General features: G+C 44.2%; 1 protein-coding gene and 1 non-coding gene across 3 annotated transcripts in view; one reads left to right on the top strand and one right to left on the bottom strand.

The window, feature by feature from the left end:
- The window catches only part of LOC104887669 (uncharacterized), a 39,786-nt gene that overhangs the window by 17,139 nt on the left and 10,147 nt on the right, over positions 1-12,500 (bottom strand). The window lies entirely within an intron of this gene.
- On the top strand, positions 10,195-10,301 carry LOC125495420 (small nucleolar RNA R71). The gene has a single exon (XR_007272057.2). It is a non-coding gene; the product is annotated as a small nucleolar RNA R71 (small nucleolar RNA).

Here is a 12,500-nt window from a genome sequence, read left to right on the forward strand (position 1 = left end):
AACCTAAAATCTTCTCTGAAAACTAGAATGAAAGCGTAAGTCTAAAACTAAAAGAGAAAAAGGGTTTAATGAACGATTTTATATTCCGGAACGCATGGTGCGGGCGCACCAAAAGGAGGTGCGGGCGCACCATGCTCAGGTGCGGGCGCACCATACCTCAGGTGCGGGCGCACCTGAGTCTTCTGTCTTTTTGTAAAAGTGCACCACATATGGTGCGGGCGCACAATGAACAGGTGCGGGCGCACCAGATATAGGTGCGGGCGCACCACATGTCGGGTGCGGGCGCACCTATGTCTTTTGCCTCAGTCTCAAATCCTCCGTCAAAATGTGCGGGCGCACTATTATAGTGCGCGCGCACCAGACCAGGTGCGGGCGCACCTTGTCTGGTGCGGGCGCACCAATGTCGTCTGTTTTGTGCTCCAAAACTGGTCGATGGTGCGGGCGCACAGTAGCGTGTGCGGCGCACCATCGTGTCGGGGCATACCAAGCGCACCTCAGGCTAACTCTCAGACTCAGTCTTCTCCTGTGCCATGTCTTGCATTCTCGTCCCCGAAAGGGTCATACCTGCAATAGAAACACGATCAAACATGGTGAAAGCATATGTGCTAGAAATTCGATCAAAATAGATCAAAAATCTAGCAAAATGTCACTATGATCAAGTATGATCAATGATGAAATAGAAGGAAAAGTGAGGAGAAAGAGGGAAGAAAAGGAGAAAAAGGGGCTAAAACAAGCCAAAAGAGAGTCATAAAGTGCGTTAGGAACGCACTTATCAAACTCCCCCAAGCTTAGCGTTTTGCTTGTCCTCAAGTAAACCAAGAATGAGAATGAAGGAATCAAGAACAAAAGGAGAATAAAAAGAAAAGGGAAACATGCAACAAACTAACCTATATGCTCTAAATGCAAGGTCACAATCATGACATGCAAGCTAAATGAGTTCATAGCAAAAGATTTATGAGACCAACCAAACACAAGAGGGAATATGATTAGGAAAAGCAAGAGTGACTCTAAGGTCTCAATCCACCGATCAACCGAGTCTTTTTGAAAGAAAGCTTTCCAAGAATGATTTCTCACTCGATCTTCTCCACTTCCAAGACCCAAGTTTGACTCCTCCCTAGGGATGCTCAACCATAATTGCTCGCCTCTACCACGTTTTGATGACCCTATCATGACTTGCACAAAATCTCGCCCGCCACTACTAAATAGATCAAGTCCAATCTAGAAGTCAAAAGGGACTTTATTAAGGTTGTAACGGGGCTAGGTTAAGGGTGTGGATTATATTATAGGAATGTGGTGCAAAAAGGGTAAGTGGAGTACAAACTAGGGGTAAATACTCCCCCAAGCTAGTCCTAACACCATTCTCAATTAAAGAAATCTCACACATAGCCTTGAATTTCACTTGTTTCTTTTTCACTTTGTGAACTTTTTCATTTTTCTCATCAATTTGATCTTTCTTTCTTTTCATTTTTAATAATAACCCAAATCAAACAATAAGAATTTTCTTTCTTTTATTTTTTTTGTCTTTCTTTTTCACAATTTTTTTTTTCAACTTTTGCTAATCAGACAAGCACATTAACTCACTTTCAACCAAGACTTAATATCAAAACAACTTAACTCAACACAAACTACACATGCACTCCACTTTGGGGAAAGTTTGGCCATGACTCATTATGTGGGTTAAGCAAAAAATAGGATAGAAAGGCTCAGATGGGTTGAGAAGCAAATATGCAGGTATTCAAGCTTTTGGTTTTGTAGCTCCTATTACTAGCAAAAGAAACGCCCTAAATCATTCTCCTAGAGGCTCGTTCTTATGTAATCTTGGGGAGTTAAAATGCAAGTCACAAGTTAGGCGATCAATGGTGAGGGTTGTGAGTGAGTCTTACGAGGTTCTTGGCCCTCCTTCGGGATTCATCGCACAAGGGGCAAGGCAATCCATTCATCCAACTCGCCTAATTTCAAAGAGACTCTACCAAAAGTTATCGGTTTCAAGAAGACGCCTAAAGTCACAACAGGGTTCCAAAATATCAAGTCTAATATAAGGAAGGTCTTCCAAAATCGAGACATGAACACTTTAGCCACAAATCATGCATGCAACCAAGCTATCCTAGATGCAGAAAAAGGAGAAGAAAAAGATTAAAAGAGGAAAATGTTTTCTTTTTTTATAAATATATGCAAAGCAAAAGCAAAACAAAACTACCAAAGCAAAGCTATACAGGTGAAGAGAAGTCAGCAAGGGTGGGGGAAATCAAAGCCAACAGACAGGAACAATCACCAACTGATACGAAAACCATGAGACCCCTAGATTCTAACCATCAATGACCCCAAAACTCCCAAAGATATAGACTACATGCAAGTCCCCAAGCTTAAGCAAAACTCCGTGCTCGAAGTTGCAAAAGGAGGGAGAGGGAGGGGGGTTATGAAAGCTCCTAATAGTTCCCACCATTACCCCATCGGAGGGGGTAAGGAGGGAAATACCACCAGAGTACCCATCAGGATAGTAGGATGGGTAGTGGGGGTAAGGACGGAAAGAAGGCTCCTCAAACAGCCCTTCTCGAGGGTCGAAAGAAGGAGGATAGTGGGGATGGTTAGGGAAGGAGGCTCATGTCCGGAGTGGACATTGGCGAGGTGAGTGCGCCAAGCCACTCGAGACACATGGTCGTCGGTTTGCGGATACCGGCAAGAGAGCAGTAATCGCACGGTGATTGGCCTCCTGAGAGGCCTGCATGGGCTATGGCTGCCATGACGGAGCCCATGTCGAAGGATTGAGAGAGGAAGCTTCGGCCACCTCACTCTCAGGAATGCGGTGGTCGGGCCTCGGACCTCTCGGAACGCGTGGAATGCGCTCCGTAGGAATGGGCTCAGGGATAGCCCGTGGGATGTCATGGGCAGGGGGAACCCGCCAACGATTTTCACAGTTAGCGGGGAGGTCCCAAACGAAGTCGGGCCCTATAAAACAGTAAGGTCGCCCCCCCACAAGCCAGATGCAATTTTCCTTTTTATAATTGCGCAGAAATTTCATCTGCTGCAGACTCGCACCATCCAATCTGTTGGACTGACCAACAGTAGGCACGCTAGCTTCCAAGCGAGCCAGGTCATCGTCCAACTCGAGGTAGGACGCTAACTGGGTGACCATTCCACCACAAAGGATCTCCCCAGTCACCGTAGTACCCCCGAATCTCCTGCAGTCGGTGAAGGAGGAGCGCAGCAAAGTTAATTCTGGCTCTATGGTGGCCCCGTCGGTGCCAACCAAAGAACCAGCAACTCGTCCTTCCTCAATGTCCTACTTCCTGTTTGGAAAGATGGTGTAAACCAACATCCTATGGAAGTAACGGAGAGCAAGATGGATGATCTCCGACGCTTTGGACGAATTCGTCCGAAACGGAGTCGTGCCGTTGGTGATTTTGGCCCACCAATCTTGCTCATTGTATCCCTGCCAGATGGTGCCCAAAGGGGCATCACAGGGAGCTCGAGAATCCATCCCGAATGCCTCACAGAATTCGTCGAAGGAGAGTGCTCTAGCTTGATTAAACATACGAAATTGAATAGCTAGAGCACCCGTGCCCGGCTCCTTACTTATGTTCAACGTACTCAAGAATTCGAGAGTGAGTTGATCATAAGTAGGTGCATGGACGTCAAGAAAGTCGGATAACCCGACATTACCTACCATCTCCCTTATCATCGATTCGATGTTAAGGTAGTTGCAGGTAGTGTGGTCATAGAACTTTGTGGGACGAAACGTGCGCTCAGAAAGTTGTTGGAAAATTTGTTTATGAGCGGCATTGGGAAGTTTCACAGCATAGAGGGGAGGGGGATTAGAGCTGGACGAGGGTCCTTGTGAAGAGGACCCGGTCTTTGCTCTCTTAGACCTAGATGAGCCTTCACCACTACTTCTTCCCATGGTGGTAAAGAATTGTTGTTTTGCAAAAAGAGGAAGGAGAGATGTGATCTGCTGCAATGACCCAACCACAAAGCGGACTCTCTACACAAAGAAACACTCAAAAAGAAAAATCGAAAACACACAAAAAACACAAAAAAGAAAATCAAAACCACACAAAAAGGAAAACACACAAAAAGAAAAATCAAAAACTAATCCTAAGATCTACCAGCTAGCCAATCCACAATTAGTAGCAACCAAGTTGCTAACAATCAAGAGTATCACCACTCAAAGAGACTTTCAAGCCAATTTCACCAAACCAACCACAATTATGCACAAGAATCAACAACACCTAAAAATTCATGCAATGTAGTTCTCAAAAGGTCAGAATATTATGAAAAATACCACAATCAACATGAATTACACTTGTTCACCACCACAACAAACACAAATAAGGGCAAAGTTCATGAACAATCAAAAATTTGTGGAAAACAAGCATGCAATCTAAAAGAAAACACACTAGAACTCCAAATTACTAGATTATTGATGAAAAAGCAAAGATTAGAAGAGAGTTACCAACATGGAGATGAAAATCCTCAATTTCGAAACCCTAGAAATCAAATCCTTGCAAAACCCCCAATTTTTGTGCCCTTGAATGGTGTAGAGAGGAAGATGATGAAGAATCCAGTGAGATTTGCCGTTGAAAGTCGCCGGAAAAGGGTTGTGGTGGCCGATCAGAAGGAGCAAGAGAGAGAGAAGAAAGTGAGTGTGAGAGAGAGTTTCTAATTATGAAGAAGATTGAGTGAGGAGGGCCGAAAATTTTCTGAAAATTGCGATTTCTATTGCCCAGCCGGTTTGGTGCGGGCGCACCTCTCCCTGGTGCAGGCGCACCAACCGAATTTTTTTTCAAAAAACACGTTTGGTGCGGGCGCACCAAGAAGAGGTGCGGGCGCAACAAACTCTTCTGTTTTTTCTCAAAAAATTCCGGAGGCTTTGGTGCGGGCACAACATGCTTAGGTGCGGGCGCACCAGACCTCAGGTGCGGGCGCACCTAAGTCTTCTGTTTTTGTCCAAAATCAGTCGACAGAATTGGTGCGGGCGCACCTTGTGTGGGTGCGGGCGCACCTTGTGTGGTGCGGGCGCACCTGTTTTTTTTTTCGAAAATTTTTTTAATAAGGTGCGGGCGCACATGGACTAGGTGCGGGGCACCAAAGTCTTCTGTTTTTTTCTGAAAATGTTCAAAATTGTCCGCATGTCTAGGTGCGGGCGCACCAAATTTTTTTTCGAAAATTTTCTCATGTGGGCGCACTTGAACAGGTGCGGGAGCACCTAACCCGTCTGATTTGTACATATTTCTTTTCCAAAACACTCAACACTCAACTTTCATAAAAATTCAGATGTTCCAATGTACCTCTCATGGCTAACTGATAAATCAAAAGCTAATAATAAACAAAGGAAAAATAAAAGAAATGAAAAGAAAAGAGAAACGGGTTGCCTCCCTGTAGCGCTTGTTTTAAGTCATTAGCTTGACTAAAAAGGATACATCCATAAAGAGTCGCTCAGGTGAGCGAAGAATAAGCAACCAATGGACCAACAGCATGGAATCATGAAGCTTAACTTTGACCGTTCTACCCAAATGGACCTTCTCACCATAACTCATAAGCCCATGGAGTAGTCTTCAAGAGAAGGACCCGACCACTTGGACTTTAACTTTCGGGAAAAGCTTTAGTCTTGAGTTGAACAAAAGACCTTGTCCCCAACCGGAAATCTCGTTGTTGAATCCGGTGTCTGCCATTTCTTCGTTTGCTCTTTGTATTCTCGAACTCTCATAAGCATCAAAACGAAGTTCTCAGCTTCTACTACCTTTCTTTTCGAGCTTCTCCCGCCAAGTGAAGATCCATGTTGAGCTCCTTAACTGCCCACCAAGCCTTGTGCTCATTGCAACCGGCAAATGCATGCTTTGCCATACACAAGGCGATAGGGAGTGGTGCCTATGGCGTCTTAAAGCCGTGCGAAGAGCCCAAAGAGCGTCATCAAGCTTCAAAGACCAATCCTTTCGTGTCCTATTGACCACTCTTAAGACTTCTTAACCTCTCGATTCGAACCTCAACTTGGCCTTGTGTTTGGGGTGATAAGGAAGACCTACTTTGTGATTCACCCCGTATTTCTTCAATATGCTTCTAATTGCTTTTTGGCGAAGTGTGAACCGCCATCACTGATCAAACACGGGCACCCCAAATCGAGGGAAGATGATCTTCTTCAAAAGCTTGGTGACTACCTTATGGTCATTGGTAGGAGAGGCAATGGCTTCAACCCATTTGGTCACGTAGTCGACCGCAACAAGAATATACATTCCCACAGGAAGGAACGAATGGGCCCATAAAGTCGACTCCCCAGACATCAAGGCTCAACTCAAGAATGTTCTGTTGAGGCATCTCGTGTCGCTTTGTGATGCCACCACTCCTTGACATCTATCACAAGCCACCACAAATTTCGGGCATCCTTTTGCAATGTTGGCCAGAACATACCACATTGGAGCACCTTAGCAACAGTTTTGCTTGCTCCACCGTGCCTCCACATGCCAAAGTATGGCAATGAGTCAAAACGAGTCATCTCATGATTAGGCACACACCGCCTAAACAGTCCATCATCACACTTCTTAAAAAGGAGCGGGTCATCCCAGTAGAACCTCGAAACTTCTTTAAAGAACCGCTTCCTTTGTTGGGAACTAAAACCATGAGGCTCAATCCCACAAGCCAAATAATTGCATAATCAGCGAACCATGGAACCTCATTGTTCAGAATGGCGAACAATGCTTCTTCTCTCAAATCTTCCTCGATAGGAATCTCCTCCAGATTGTCAAGAGGGAGGCGAGAAAGATGGTCAGCTACCACATTCTCCGTCCCCTTCTTCTCTTTCATCTCAAAATCAAACTCCTGAAGAAGCAACACCCACCTAATGAGCCTAGGCTTGGCATCCTTCTTACTCATCAAATACCGGACCGCAGAATGATCCGTATACACCACCGCCTTATTACATGTCAAGTAGGAACGGAACTTGTCAAAAGCAAAGACCACGGCCAACATTTCCTTCTCCGTAGTTGCATAGTTCCGTTGAGCATCATCCAGAGTCCTACTTGCATAGGCTATCACATGAAGCCTCCCTTCCTTGCGTTGCCCAAGAACAACTCCCACTGAAAAGTCACTAGCATCGCACATTAGTTCAAAAGGCAAGCTCCAATCCGGAGCTTGCACAATGGGGGCAGAAGTAAGGGCTTTTTAAGAGTTTCAAAAGCCTTAGTACAAGACTCATCAAACTCAAAATCTACATCTTTTTGGAGTAGATTCGTCAATGGTTTGGCTATTTGAGAGAAATCCTTGATGAAACGCGGTAAAAACCAGCATGTCCAAGGAAAGCACGAACTCCCGTCACCGAGTTCGGTGGCGGAAGCTTCTCAATAACCGAAACCTTTGCCGGATCTACTTCAATACCCTTTTTCGACACTTTATGCCCAAGACAATGCCTTCCTCGACCATAAAGTGACACTTCTCCCAATTCAGACAAGGTTCGTCTCTTGACACCTTTTTAACACACATTCAAGATTAACCAGACATGTGTCAAAAGACGAACCACACACACTAAAGTCGTCCATGAACACTTCAATGGAATCTTCTAGCATGTCAGAGAAGATTGCTGTCATACACCTTTGAAAAGTGGATGGGGCATTACACAAACCAAAGGGCATCCTTCGATATGCAAATGTCCCATACGGACAAGTAAAGGTGGTTTTCTCTTGGTCATCCGGATGAATGGGGATTTGAAAGAATCCGGAATAACCATCGAGAAAACAGAAGTGTGAATGACGAGCAAGCCTCTCCAACATTTGGTCAATGAAGGGAAGGGGGAAATGATCTTTCCGGGTGGATTTGTTCAGTTTTCTGTAATCAATACAGACTCTCCACCCAGTGACAGTCCTAGTTGAGATTTTTCTCCTTTCTCATTCTCAACTATAGTCATGCCTCCTTTTTTGGAACCACGTGAATCGGGCTCACCCACTTGCTATCTGAGATAGCATAGATGATTCCCGCGTCACGTAGTTTCAAGATCTCCTTTTTCACAACCTCTTTGAGGTTGGGATTGAGCCTTCTCTGATGCTCGATGGAGGAGGCATTACTATCGATGAGATGGATACGATGCATAGCAAGAGAAGGGCTTATCCCCTTAAGGTCATCAATCGAATACCCAATGACATCTTTATATTTTTGCAAAATTCCAATCAGTTTGATATAGAAATGTCATCAAGACTCGAATTGACAATAACAGGATAAGTACATGCATCATCAAGAAAAACATATCTAAGAGAGGAGGGAAGGGGTTTGAACTCTACCTTGGGAGGAGGCTTAGAACACTCCTCTTTATCCATGGATGATGTAGCTAGAACCTCAAACGCCTCATCTTGCGTTTCCTCTTCCATGTCCAACTAAGGGTGTCGGTAAAGTAGCACACAATCTCCCCAGAATTATCCACACTCATGGCTGTCCTCTACCTCTTCTACTAGGCTTACCCGACAAATTCTCTCCATCATAGGTCTCTTCAATGTCTTAGAGAACTCAAACACCACCCGCTCATTAGCTACCTCAACCGTGATTGTGTCGTTTTTGCAGTTTATCACGGCACCCAAAGTCTTTAGAGCTTCTCTTCCCAGAATAAGAGGAGTCTCAGGATCTTCCTCCATATCCATCACCACAAAGTCGCATGGTACAAACACATGCCCAACTTGAATCGGTATATCCTCCAACTCACCACAGGGACTCTCACAGTGCGGTCCGCCAATTGAATCGTTTTATGCGTAGGATGAAGAGGAAATTTCAGGTGCTTTGCAATAGAAAGGGGCATCAAATTGACACTGCTCCCAGATCGGCCAGTGCACCCTTAGGCTCTAATCACCTATCTTCACCGGCAAGGTGAAACTCCCGGGATCTCTTTGCTTCTTGGGCATAGTTCGTTGCACAAGAGCACTCACTTGGTAAGGTAGGGAGATAAGCTCATCTTCAAGTTTTCGCTTATTGGAGAGGATCTCTTTCAAGAACTTAGCATAAGCTGGCATTTGAGACATAGCCTCAAGGAATGGATGTTGATTTGCAGGCTCTTCATCACATTAGAAATTTAGTGAACTTGTCACTCAACTTTCTCTCTACCAACCTATGAGGATAGGGAACCGGAGGCACATAGATTTGGTTGGTGGAGGTGATGGCAATGGTTTTTGTCACCAACTTGAACATGTGACTCATCTTCTCCTCAACTCCTCTTTCTCAGTTTCCTCAGCTCCATCCTCCTTCTAACAACCTCAGCTTCTCATCCTCTCTAACTCCCCATTCGGCATCTTAGGACCCGCATAACTTGTTCCCGACCTCAAATGAATGGCTTTGGCTTGATGGAGGTTGGGGTTAGGATGGGTTGGCCTGGAAGTTGATTTGTGGGGGTTGAGGGATTCTTCTCAGCTACTTGGGCAATTTGGGTTTCAAGCATTTTGTTGTGGGCTTGTAGCTCTTGAAACCTTTGCTCATGGTTTTGGAGAATTTGGTTCATGGATTGGAGTTGTTGGAGAATTTGGAGAGAGGTTGGATCGGAAGATGGTGTAGGTTCGGGATTTTGTTTGGGGAATGGAATTGGAGGGAGGTTTTGGGTTGTTGGTCCTTTGATGTGGAGCTTGGTAAGTGTTGGACCCTTGTGAGGAGGAACCACCTTGGTTATAGTTTTGGTTTTGGTTATACCCTTGCGCAAACCCTTGGTTGTGAGCTTGGTTGTACCCTTGTTGAGGTTGATTCCATCCTTGTTGAGGTTGGTTGAATCCTTGGGTGTAGTTTTGTTGAGGTTGTCTCCAACCTCCTTGTTGATTGTTCCTATACCCTTGTTTCCTTGATATCCATCTCCTCTTGAATTATTGCCGCCACATGCTCCGAATGGGTACCTCCACAATAAGAAGTATCATGGTTAGTACCACCACAAATATCACAAGAAAAAGAGTTTACCTGTGAAGGAGTAGACGATGCAAGATTGATCTTGGAGAGCTTCTTGTATCGAGTTGGTCCATCTTGCTTGAATTTGATCCATGGGGTCAATTTCAAACTTTCCGCTCTTCTTAGGTTGAGCACCTCTTCGTCTTCCACCCCATGAGTAGTTCTTGATCACTCCTCAATTGTGGACTCAAGTTGTTCTTGCGGGATCTTAGATAGTTGACCTCCCGCTCCAGCATCAAGTTGGCCCGTGAAATCGGATCAAGACCATCATAGAAAAATCGCATGAGTAGATTCTTGTTGAACTCATGGTGTGGGCATGAACGGATCATCTCCTTGAACCGCTCCCAAGCTTCGGCAAGTGTCTCATCGTTCTCTTGCTCAAATGAGGAGATCTTCCTCCTTATGTCCGCAGTCTTCCACTCCGGGAAGTATTTCTTCAAGAAGCCATGTGACTTCTTCCCATGTAGTGAGGGAATTAGCAGGCAAGCTCTTGAGCCATGACTTTGCTTTTCCGGTAAGAGAGGACCGGAACAAGTGCATCTTGATGTAGTCAGGAGAGACATCATTAGTTGTTATCATGGCACAGATCTCAAGAAACCTGTCGAGATGGTCTAGAGGATCTTCATCTGACCCCCCACAAAACTGCTCTGCTTTCACCATCCGAGTATACTGAGGGTGAATGCTGAAATTTGTAGTGGTGGTGGGAGTCGAATTCCACCTTGAAGAACATAGGAACCCGGATTTCCGAAATCCCTAAACAGTTGTGGATTTTGCTTCACCCATTTCTGATTCAACTTCACTTGATGTACTTGAGATTGGTGAAGAAGGCTCGGAACCCAAAGTAATTTCCAAATTCTTCCGAAGCTTTCGCAAGTACGGTCGATTTCAGATCTAGAGGCAATGTGGGTGAACCGTGAGTTCTTCTTCTCATGTAACACAACAAAGCTAAGCAGAGTATTAGCAAATAACAACCACAGTTAAAAAGAAAATAAAAAAAAATCAACTAAGCAAACTAAACTAAAATATACTTCAATCAATAGCACAATTTCCCCGGCAACGGCGCCATTTTGATAAGAGGTTTTTAGTGTGTCGTTAAGGCACTAAGAACCGCTTTCCAAACAATATTTATATCCTAACAAGCAATTACTAAGAGAATAGTAAGGGCAAGTCAAGGGTCGATCCACAGGGAAAATGGGATTGATTAAAGTCTATCAAGTCAGACTACCTAATTGAAAGGTATTTGGGGTTTGAAAGATTTGGAACAATTAAGACTAACTAACAACTAGAACAAGCGAATATTACAAGTTTAAATATCAAATAAAAGACACTAGAGTTAAGGTTACTAGTATGAATAAGAATAACCAATAAATGCTAATGCGATTGTGATGTACGGAGATGATCATGCAAGGTTTAGTTTCCCTCTAAATTACTTGAGTCCTCTCTCGAATGGTCCTCAAGAGTAATCACTTAATCAATCAACTAAATCCTTTCTCGAATGATCTTTAGTTAATTGACTAAGAGATTCAATAAGTTTGGAAAACCCCTAATGAAGGATCCCCTTAATTTCCATCCAATATCTTGGCATAGAAATTAAGTTGATTCTTGGGGATGATAAAAGAATTCAAAATTCGATAGGAACTTTTGAAATCAAAATACCAAAGTATAAATGTGATCAATATCTATCCTAAGGTTTCAAAACACCAAGATCAATGCATAAACTTCTCTAAACAATCACAATCACATCAACATCATATTTAAAACCCTAATTTATACTTTCACCCTAACCCTAGATTATGAAACTACTCACTAATCATGGAGTTAAAGCATTTAAACAATGAATCTATGACTAATCTAAGGCTAAACATGATTAAGTAATGATTAAACTAATCTAAATCGCAATTATTAAACTAAGAGAATGAAAATCTAAAATAATCTAAGAACATAAACAAACAACAAGAGAATGAATTAAAAACTGAAACTTTGAATTAAGATGAATGAAAAGTACCTTCAATATTAACAGAATTTTAAACTATGATCTCTAATCTCAATTATCAATGAAAAACTCAAGTGTTTTCTCTCTAATACAAAACCCTAAAATCTTCTCTGAAAACTAGAATGAAAGCGTAAGTCTAAAACTAAAAGAGAAAAAGGGTTTAAAGAACGATTTTCTATTCCGGAATGCATTGTGCGGGCGCACCAAAAGGAGGTGCGGGCGCACCATGCTCAGGTGCGGGCGCACCATACCTCAGGTGCGGGCGCACCATACCTCAGGTGCGGGCGCACCAGATATAGGTGCGGGCGCACCACATGTCAGGTGCGGGCGCACCTATGTCTTCTGCCTCAGTCTCAAATCCTCCGTCAAAATGTGCGGGCGCACATATAGTTGGTGCGGGCGCACCAGACGCAGGTGCGGGCGCACCTTGTGCGTGGTGCGGGCGCACCAATGTCGTCTGTTTTGTGCTCCAAAACTGGTCGATGGTGCGGGCGCACCAGTAGCGTGTGCGGGCGCACCATCGTGTGCGGGGCATACCAAGTGCACCTCAGGCTAACTCTCAGCCTCTAGCTCGTTCCCTTGTGCCATGTCTTGCATTTCTCGGCCCCAAAAA

The sequence above is a fragment of the Beta vulgaris genome, chromosome 2, assembly GCF_026745355.1.
Source record: "Beta vulgaris subsp. vulgaris cultivar EL10 chromosome 2, EL10.2, whole genome shotgun sequence".
NCBI classification, from domain to species: Eukaryota; Viridiplantae; Streptophyta; class Magnoliopsida; order Caryophyllales; family Amaranthaceae; genus Beta; species Beta vulgaris.